This window comes from Salminus brasiliensis, chromosome 20, assembly GCF_030463535.1.
Source record: "Salminus brasiliensis chromosome 20, fSalBra1.hap2, whole genome shotgun sequence".
NCBI classification, from domain to species: Eukaryota; Metazoa; Chordata; class Actinopteri; order Characiformes; family Bryconidae; genus Salminus; species Salminus brasiliensis.
In genome coordinates this window covers 6,035,203-6,046,255 of record NC_132897.1, presented here as the reverse complement: position 1 = coordinate 6,046,255, position 11,053 = coordinate 6,035,203, and the positions used below count along the sequence as shown (strand labels likewise).

Here is an 11,053-nt window from a genome sequence, read left to right as displayed (position 1 = left end):
CTTCACCCTGCAGAGCTTCTCTAAATGCCTTCAAGAGGTGCTCAATGTAACATACTGAGCTCCGTCTTGGTTCCTTTCAAGGTTCAGCATGCTCGTAGAGTTTGTCCTTAGCACCCTAGGAACTGGGGGTCTGTCCCTGCATTTCTGAGGAGCTACTGTTGGTAAATTAGCTGTTCTTAAATTCAACTGATTAATGAGCTTTGATGAGTTCAACTGAAATAAACTGAACCTAACCCAAGAGAGCAAAACTGAAGACCTGGTTTAGTGGTGCTGACAGGGAGAAGAGGGGGAGAGAGAGAGAGAGAGAGAGAGAGAGAGAGAGAGGGGATGAAGTCATAGATAACACATGAAGTGGTCAGTTGCATTGTGCAGTGGTAGACCGCAGCACAGGGAGACAGGAGAGTGGTCAGACAGGCAGGCAAGCACACTCTTAAAAATATAGGTGCTTCCAATGGTTCTTTGAGCGAGAACCATGTGTGAGTGTGCAGAACCTGTAAATCAGCAAATAACCCTTTACATTTTACTTTACTTTAGACCTTTAAAATGATTCTGTAAACAGAATCTGGTCAAAGTAAGTCCAGATACTAACACTTATGCAGTGCAAGGTGTAAACAGACTCCTGCTGTCTAGTTTATAATATAAAAAAAAATCTACATTTTCTATACACTGTATTTTTTTTGTCAGAGAGAGACAAAAACATCAAGCTGCAATTTTGGTTAATTAACACCAAATGACTTTAAACCCACTACATATCAGTGCTGAACATTAGAACTGTGTGCTGTGTGGACAGTAACATTATGAAGTTTAGCAGATGTTGGGTTTTGGTCTCCACACCTCCCAGCTAAAATGTTCTCCCTTTATGTCAATACTGACAACAAAATATCATCAAATATCAGCTTCTTTCTTTTTTTATTAAATGATTTCTAAGTATTTTGAGATGATTTCTCAACTTTGTGGATGAACTCATTTTTTAGATAATTTCTCAAATCTTTGGATTTATTATTATTTTGAGATGTTCTCAATATTTCTAGATTTTTTTTTATGTTTTATTTTGAGATATTTTCTCAATATTTTAAACTGTTTTCAATTTTTTTAGATGATGTTTTATTATTTTGAAATACTTTCAATATTTTGAGATGATTTCTCAAATGTTTTAGATGTTTTTTATTTGAAACTTTATTATTTTGAGATACTTTCACAATATTTTGTTTTATTATTGTTTTCTTGATATGTAGATGTGATTTCTCATTATTTTGATATTATTTCTCATTGTTATTTTGTTGATATTTAGAGATGATTTTAAAAAAGTTTGACAATTTCTCACATTTACTTAGACAATTCCGTTATTTTGAGATTATTTTCTTTATATTTTGAGGTGATTTATCATTATTTGAAATCCTTCCTTTGTATTTTGGAAGGCCTTACGCTATAGAGAGAGATAGAGAGTGTGTGTGTGTGTGTGTGTGTGAAAGAGAGAAAAAGAAAGCAAGAAATAATGTGACTTAGACAAAGTATTGAGCTGAGAAAGGAGGAGAAGGTGGGGTAAAGGGGTGAGAGAAAAGGAGGAGGAGGAGGGAAGGGAGAGCTCTGAGCGGAGGGAGGGGAGAAAGTGGAGCTCTGGGAGAATTCATGCTGTGTTAGCATCCCCCGAGCAACTCCATCAATACTGCATACAGCTGAACTGCTGGCAGAAGACCTGCTACTGCAGCCCACAAGCTCTGCTATAGAGAGAGAGAGAGAGAGACAGAGAGGGAGGGAGAGGAGGGCAAAGGACAAGCAAGACTGAGAAAGCAGGAGGGAGAGAGAGAGAGAGAGAGTGTGTGTGTGTATGTGTGTCTGTCTGTGTGTGTGTGTTAGAAGCATTAGAATAAGCAGTAGCAAAAGACAGAGAAGGAGAGAGCAAGCCAGTGCTTCTTTCTGTCGCCTCTGCTTTCTGCCCACTGCTGCTGCTTTGTGTGTGTGTGTGTGTGAGAGAGAGAGAGAGCGAGAGATAGAGTAAGCGTCTGTGTGTGTGTGTGTGTGAGAGAGAGAGAGAGAGAGAGCGAGAGATAGAGTAAGCGTCTGTGTGTGTGTGTGTGTGAGAGAGAGAGAGAGAGAGAGAGCGAGAGATAGAGTAAGCGTCTGTGTGTGTGTGTGTGTGTGTGTGTGAGAGAGAGGCTCGCAGTGGGACCGTGCCTGGATCCTGGGTTACTGCAGTAAAAAGCAGTGCAGGACAGAACGCGGCACTCCAGGAGGCTGGAGACTTTGCAGTAGAATGCTGCGTCCATCTGCAAAACTGGCCATCCACTGACCGCACCTGCTTCACACGGGACTCTCAGGTGAGTACTGCTCACTACCTGTACTGGCTCAGGTGGATTACACAGGCTCGGGTTTGGGATGAGGAGGACTTAACCCCTTTAACCCTTTCAATACATGTGTGTCCTATTATTATTATTATTTTTTTTTTTTATTAATTAATTTTTGTACCTTAAAAAATATATAAATAATAACACATATCTAATAAGTTAATAATGAATACTTTGTGACATAAATAAGACAATACAAATCAGAATCACATGTTTTCAGCTCCCTGATTTATTATCTGTGCACTGCATGCACCAGAAAACTACACACAGATGTATACTATATGTCCAAATGTTTGTGGACACCCTTTCTAATGAATAGGTTCAGCTACTTGCAGTTGCACCCATTGCTGACACAGATGTGCCAATGCATGCGCATAGTTCATCTAGTCCCTGTAGAGAAGTTCTGCTAATAGTGCTACTCTCTGGGGCAGATAAACATGAACCTATTGGCAAAATGCTGCCTAATGTCAGGTTTGGGCTAGAGGGGTATAAAGCCCCCCAGCAGTGGAACTGTGGAGCAGTGGAAATACTGTGTTCTCTGGAATGATGAATGGTGCTTCAGCCAAAACTTTTGGGATGAGTTAGAGAGTTGGGGATGAGGAAGGTGATCATCCAACATCCAACATAAGGCTATCTTGACGCCGAATGCAATCAAATCCTCACAGCAATGGTTCAATATCTAGTAGAAAGCTTTCTTACCAGGACAGTAGAGACAGTTACTCCAAATAAAAGCAGGATAAACTCTTTTTTAATGCCATTGATTTTAGAAGAAACAGTGAATGAGCAGGTGTCCCAATACTTTTGTCTGTATAGCGGTATATGTGCAGAAGCTTTACACTGGTGAAGTGAAGGCCTTTAAAAGGGTCAGTATTTGGGATTTGGGATTTTGGGATTTGGGAGGACAGTGGGATTCGTCAAGAACAACTCGAAGAAAGTTCTTAGGAAGATTAGGCCTAGGGTTCTTTATGGAACCAAAAAAGGTTCTTCTATGGCACCAGTAAAGGAACCCTGTGCAGCAGCTTTATTTTTAAAAGATTATGAACTGAACCAGTCTATGATGTATGAAGTTCTGAGAGTGAGGAACTGAAGTGAGAACATCCTAAGAGGTCTTCAGAGTTTAAGGAGTTCAGAAGGCAGAGATGGAGCCGATGAACGAAGTGACGAGGAGCTGCCTGGGGGGAGGCGTTGGCTCTTTTGGGGGGCATTTGCGGTGAACAGATTAGTAGCAGAGAAGCAGCATAAGCTGCAGTGAGACTGACGTGGATGGATTCTAGCATTCTCTGTACCTCTCTCGCTCTCTTTCTCTCTCTCTCTCTCCTCAGCCATTTGTAACTGAGCAGGCTCAACAACAAACAGGAACATGAGTGTCAGACCTCCAATCCGCATATTAATGAGATTAATTAGAGATGATTAATGATGCTGTAATGCATAATATGTAATGTACCGTTTGTCCAAATGTTTGTGGACACCCCTTCTAATGAGTGCATTCAGCCACTTTAAGTTGCACCCGCTGCTGATACTGCTGATACAGCTTGTATGTCCCTGTAGAGAAGTACTGCCAATAGAATAGGACTCTCTGGAGCAGATAAACATCATGAACCTATTCACACCATGCTGCCTAATGCCAGGCATGGGCTAGAGGGGGAATAAAGCCCCCCAGTATTGAGCTGTGGAGCAGTGGAACTACTGTGTTATCTGGAATGATGGATGGTGCTCCATTCAATACTTTTAGGATGAGTTGGGGATGATGAGGTGGGGTGGTGATCATCTGACATCCCAACCTCACTAATGCTCCTGTCGCTGAATGCAATTAAATCCTCTCAGCAATGCTCCTCCAAAATCTATGATAAAAAGCCTTCTTAACTGGGCAAGATCAACTCTTTTTAATACACTTGATTTGGGAAGAAACATTGAATGAGCAGGTGTCCCAATACTTTTGTCCATATAGTCTATCAGTACTGACAGATAACTGTTTAAAGCATCTCCTGTCATCTTCTGGTCCCTAGGAAGAGATGAATGTTCAGGCAGTGCTGATCTACTGTGCAAAAATGATTGTAGTACATCATATTAATATAGTATTACTAATATTTCTATGAATACCATAAATAAATAAATAGAATTACATATTTCTGTGTAATTCTAATCTCATGCTTATGTATTGGAGTCAGCCGAGGGTTACCGTAAAAATGTCTAATACCATCAGCCCATGATTCCCAAATCACTGCATCCTTATTATTAATGATAACCGTTAATATTAAAATCTATAATGAATAATAGAAATCCCAAACCCCCACCACCTTTTGTCTCTTGCTCAAACTAATGATAAATGATTGAACTTTTCTTTTATTCTCCCTCAGGCCTACCTCTCCCCTGAACACACACACACACACACACACACACACACACTGACATTTTGCACAAAGTAGATCTTAATATGTGAAATATCTGAGTTGACAGAGGTGCAGCTATGCAGGTCTTTGCAGTAAGCAAAGCTCCTTTGGTTGGTGCAGTAACAACCCCCCTCCCTCTGCAGTGGAGCTCTGCTGGATATATGCACGATGGATGAAGAATGTATATGATAATGCTGGTTATGATGGCTGGTTAAGACGTTCCTAAGATGTTTGATCAGGCTGTCCACTTTAACAGAAACAGCAAAAAAAAACACAGGCCCTCAGAAACACAGGAATGCTGTAGTAAACCCATACTTTACTGGAGCCTACAGGCATGTGCTCTGTGCCATGACCCTGCAGTGTACTACAGCTCAGAATCCGAATTCCACAACAAGATCAACTCTGAACTTTAGTGCCCTTTATATACTTATAGCCCGAGATTCAGAGAGGCTGGTGTGGTGTGCAGGAACTCTGCAATTCAGCTGGTTTTCAGGAGACAGTACAGCAGCATTAATAGAGCATATATATATATATTTACATATTTACACATGCAATAACATTACCATTTTTAATAACAGTAAAATATTTTGTAGGACCCATTGATGCTTCTGCACAGGACTTGCAGAACTTAAGGCTTAAAAGATCTGCTGCTAACATCTTGGTTCCAGATACAACAGGACACTATCAGGTGTACAGGTGTACTCTTATAGAAAACATATTATTAATACAGTATTAACAATATTATATTAATACTAAAAAAAACAATATTTAAAAAATATGTTTATATGTCTGTGTAATGCTAATCCAGGTAGAAAAAGGGAAATTCTTCATAATTTCTTGATGATCAACACAAAGACAAGCGTAGACGCGGTTTCACCATTAAAAAGATGTGCATCCAGTTTTCAGCTTAAAGAAACACTTAGTATCAGTATTTTCACCTGTGGGTCATTTCTGGAGAAGAAATGTCAGGATGGGAAGTGTCCATATATCAATATCAATCCACTCCACCCTAATCGCAGGAACTTCCGAGGATGACTTAAAGGCACCATAAATACTTGTCTCTGACAATGAGCCCAGACTTCAGGGTTGCCAGGTTCGTGGATTTCCTGCCAAACTGGGCTTACTTAAAAATGCAGTCGAGGGTAGGGTGGCTATATTTTAGCTTTCAAACAGAGGCAGCTATGATAATGAATATTAATATATAAACATTTACTTATTTACCTTTACTTTATGAAATAATCTTAGAAGCCAATACGACCAAATCATCTCCTTTCATTTCTGAGTTTTACAAAAAAAACATTTTAATAACTTTTTTCATATCTATATAAACCAGTATTGCAATTTTTCAACAACATTTCATCAATGAAATAAAGTCAGTTGGCATAAAAAAAACACTATTAGACTGGACACTGTTTAGTCCTGGTGTGTCTAACAGGATATAATAACTGTGTATGTGACTGATTTGATCACTGATTTGAAACTCCCCCACATTTTTCTATATATTTCTAGAATTGATATGTGTGTATGTGCATTTGCGTTTAGACATTTGAAGGCTGTGATCAATCATCTGTGGTCAGTCGGCTGTAGTGGATGCATGTAGTTTGACCAATGGGTAGTTCCACCAGTGAGAAGGTGGGGCTAAACCCTTTCTATCATAAGTTAATGATTCAGTTATCAATCCTAAAACAAAAACTATTGTATAGTCGTTTAGTTTATTAGATTTTGTGGCGTGCCACAAGGTTCTATTTTAGGGCCTATTCTTTAAGGTGATGTTAGATTCTAATAGTAATAAAGTTTGGGCCTACATACAGAGTTTAAAAGGGTTACTAGAAGAAAAACGCTAACGTGAAATCAGTGTGTAATCACAGACATTGTAAGCATTTAGAAAAAATGTCCAACTGCGTTTTTTTAGTACCAGGGTCTCCAAAAAGATTAGATATTTGGAAGGTTTCATACTTTGAGAGTAAACATGGAGCCTTTTGGAAGTTAAAGTCTGTATCTCCATTTTTTCATCAGTTGACTTTTGTACATATTTGAATCTTTTATATTTTACAGACCAATAGAAATGCTCCAAAATTACTTGGAATAAAATATTTTTACATTGACTTCCATTGAAAGTTCAGAAGGTATCATGTTTCAGTGCTGCTGCAGAAAGTTCAGTCTTAGAACTTCTTCTAACCATCCAAGTCATCTTAAACACATTCAACAATACTGAGGTCTGGACTCTGGGGTGGTCAGTCCTTTTTGCTGAGAACTCCAGCAGCTTCAGCAGTTAAATGTGGGGCTTATCAAGTGCTTCCTGACTTTTTCCCCCTCTTCTGTAAAGTTGCTGTTTTAAAGATACAAGCTTTTTGTCTGACAGCAATGACTTGCTTGTTTATTTGTTTACTTTAACAAACACTGATTGTACTGTATGCGCATGTGTATATGGAACAGGGCTGTCAATGCAACCCTATTACTCACTGATTCACAAATCACTTCATTTTTAGAACATATGACCTCATTATATTCCTCTTAGGTGCCATTAAGGCCATTGGTTACACTGCTGGAATCAGATTTAAAGATGTGCTGTATCTGTATCAGCGATATGATGCTGTTAGTGCAATGCAAATTAGCGTGTTGCTAGCTTCTGAACAGCATCTCAACAAATAACAGCCCATCTTCTTCTGCCTAGACAGTACACAGCGTACCTGACGGTGTCTAAAGGGTCGTGCAGGTCACAGGTCGCCCTGTGCTTCTCTGTTGGGCTAAACACACTCACACCATCCAAAGGCTTGACCTGTATTTCTTCTCCATGTTTTGCCAGCAGTGGAGATGCAGTGTAAGGAAAGTGCTTTGTTGTGAGTGACACTTACCTATCTCCTCTAGATCTGTGAGAAAAGGCTAATGATTAACCATTGGCCATTTTTGCGTGCGGGAATGGTGCGGGCAAAGTTCCAACAATCAACACTCCGCTTGACGCTTCAGGCAAGGCGTAGGGGAACTTGTAGAACTGTACAAGAGAGAAGACCTCATAAAACAGTGGCCCGTCAAAAGTCCAGCATCTTCCATAAATAGAACCTTTATTAATACCAAAGGAAACTGCCATAAAATCAAACTCCAGCGAGCTGCAGTACTCGTGACAGGTTGGTTTTAAGGTGGATTGGGAGAATTTGGACTGAAATTAAAAATGATGGTTCTACCAAGGGTTCTTTGAGCAATGCCATAGAAGAACTACTTTTGGTTGTTTGTAAAGATGTTGAATGTGAAGAGCGTTTATTGGTAGAGAACCTTTAAGCATGAAACAAAGGATCTTTAAGCTTTTAAAAAAATCTTCACCATCAAAGAGCTCTTGGGGTCTTTTCTTTATGAGCCTAAAAGTGGTTCTTCTATTGCTCCAAGAACTCAGTGGCGTACACTGTTCAAAGTATAAGATCCTTGAGGAACCTTTGGAGGTTCTTCAGTTTGAAACTGCAAAGGAACTTAAGGTGCTTTGAGGAGCCTTCAAGGAACCTTTTTCTTCTAAAACCTTTTCTTGAAGGTTCCTCAAGGCACCTTAAGATGTTCCTCCAAAGTTTCAAATCGAAGAACCTCCTAAATGTCCTCAAGAATCTTAGACAGTTAACAGTTAACAGTGCGCTGCAGCTTTGATACAATCACTACCAGCTGACTGGCCCGACTGTACTGAGACCCATCAACGTCTCTTATGTTCCTACAGTTCCTGAAGACCAGATGGGATTTTGTGTTCCCTTTGTACTCTTGAGTCTCAGTCAGAGTCCATCTCAGCTGATAAACCGTGTGTTTGAGTGTGTAGTACGTGTAAGAGCTAGCGCGTTGAGTCTCGTGAGCCCGGTGTGGAGCAGCACTGTGCGGTAGGCCTTCATGAACCACAGCTCAGGGAAAAAGCACTGGTCACTAACTGGACGAGATCAGGAATCAGAGGTATGTCAGAACCAAAGGAATGAGATTACGGAAAGTTTGGTGTTTTGGAGTCATGCTGTCGACTTCAGCAGAAGAGGAGTGTAAGCAGGGCGATTTACGCCAGGAGATGAGGTATGGAGCCCTGAAAGAGTCAGAAATGATGAACTGCTGTCACTGGGCATTTCTCCACAGCTCAGAAGCTGGCTTTTATCTCAATTGGTTTGGAGTGGAGTGAACAGTGAACAGTGATTGTTTGGGGGTGATCAACAGTGCTGATGTTAAAGTGGAGAGTTCCTGCAGTGGCCTGCTGGTTTTGTGAAGTCTTTGAGATGTTTGACTGAAGTTCTGCATGTTCTCTACTTATACTTCCTATGTACTGTATTTCTCTTTCATTATGACCGTAACCTCTTAAACTGCACAGGCCTAGGTGTGGATCCATAATCCACTTCCTCAAGTATTAGTCTAATAGTAGCTATCAAGTGTTTTATAGTAGTTTGTGAATAATTAAGCTTAAGATTAAGACCTGCAGTTTACCCTTTAGAGGCCTTAGTTATCGCTGTAAAAAACAAAACGACACATGCTGTAATTCAGTATTCATTACTGAATGTATGATGTTGAAAGAAGCCAATCTATTGGACATTGATATCATATCTGATCTCATTTTTTATGCTTTAAATTTGATGGGAAGTTGGTGACCATGGTCTTTATTACTGTAGTTTTATCATTTTGACCATTTTGACAATTTTTCCACTGAAACAAAAAGGAAATGTGGACTTGAACTTGACTTGAACTAAAACAGAGAGTAAAACACATGTAAATGTAATGTTCTATATAGTTACACTATACTATATAGCTCTATAGTCTTACACATACCCATAAAGACATTTCGGAGCATTTCTATTGGTCCAGTCATCAAGAAATTCTGGCACAATATAAAAAACAACTGCCAGATTCAGATCACGTATAAAGTCAAAAATGGCAAAAACATTGTTTTTTTTATACATTATATGTCTAAATGTTTGTGGACACAAAACACACAGCTTGTCTAGTCCCTGTAGAGAAGTACTGCCAATAGAAAAGGACCCTCTGGAGCAGATCAACATGAACTTATTGGCACCATGCTGCCTAGTGGCAGCATTGAGGCATGGGCTAGAGGGGTATAAAGCCCCCAGCATTGAGCTGTGGAGCAGTGGAAGAACTGTGTTCTCTGGAATGATGATGGGAGTTGGAGATGAGTGGTGACCTCATTAACACGCTTGTCTGTGAATGCAATCATATTCTCACAGCAATGCTCCACAATCTAATAGAAAGCCTTCTTCCCTGGACTGTAGAGACAGATACTCCAACAAAACTCTTAACAAAACTCTTATTAATACCCTTGATTTTGGAAAAAAAACAATTAATAAACAGGTGTCCCGATACTTCTGTCCATATAGTGTATATGATGCTGATAATGGTAAAATTGTAGTAAGTTCTTGGGTATCACTGTATTTAAAAAAAGGGTTCAGGCCAAAATCTAGAAAACAATGTCTCAACATATTTGGGAAATTATTTTATGAGGCAATAATAAAATACTGAGGTCTGGAGTGGTGCGATTACCCCCCCCCCCCCACCCCCACACACACATTTCTACATTTCTACTGACATAATGTTACCTTTTGTACTGAGTCACCCCTTGTGATGTAACCCTCAGTTTAACCACCGACAACCAGCGCTGACCCAGACTGAGAGGGCTGGGTGCCATGCACCTGCATTCCAGCTCATTGCTCTCCGTGCAGCTTGTGAGAATGACAGCATGTTTGTAAAAAAGACTATTAGCCATGTTTGTTGGCAGGCCTTCCCGCAAGCGAACCAGCGACTCCATCTGTGTCATATGCTGTGAAGCCTGGAAATCGTCTTAACCTACTTTGGGTTGGAAAAGAGAAATTTGCAGTTGCCCCAGCGAATTCGCTCAGCAGCGGCTTACAAACGCAAGAGAAACCTGGCAGAATGTTGGAAACTGAAGAGCAAGAATACACGCTTAGCTCAATGACGCTGTTTGCTGTTTGTTTCCAAGATTGGTGCTTTAGCGAGGCATGAGGTTTATCTCCAGCATGGTTTGTTTAGGGGTTTTTTCATGCATGACCCAAAAAACGTAGTACTATGTAAAGAGTGTGTAGGAAGAGATGCACAGTTGCTATGGAGATTGTCATAAATTCTGCAGGAATAACAGTAGTGGCCCCCTTCTGCCAAGACGACAAGGCTTATGTGTGTGTGGCTTATGTATATATGAATATGCATGTATCGTCCTTTGTTACAATGCTGTATTATAATTATGTTTATTATAATGCGATCAGCCATAACATTAAAACCACTGACCACCATGAAGTCAATAACCTTTATCTGACTCCATTGGCTGATGATTTCTATCAGGGGGGG

The 11,053-nt window shown here is 40.0% G+C and overlaps 1 protein-coding gene across 2 annotated transcripts in view; it reads left to right on the top strand.

The window, feature by feature from the left end:
* The first annotated feature begins 1,779 nt into the window (after window positions 1-1,779).
* Window positions 1,780-11,053, top strand: part of aifm3 (AIF family member 3) — a 37,044-nt gene continuing 27,770 nt past the window's right edge. For both annotated transcript variants that reach the window (XM_072664493.1, XM_072664492.1), the window contains exon 1: window positions 1,780-2,318. The gene's annotated coding sequence lies outside the window, so the exon portion shown is untranslated. The remainder of the gene's footprint in view (window positions 2,319-11,053) is intronic.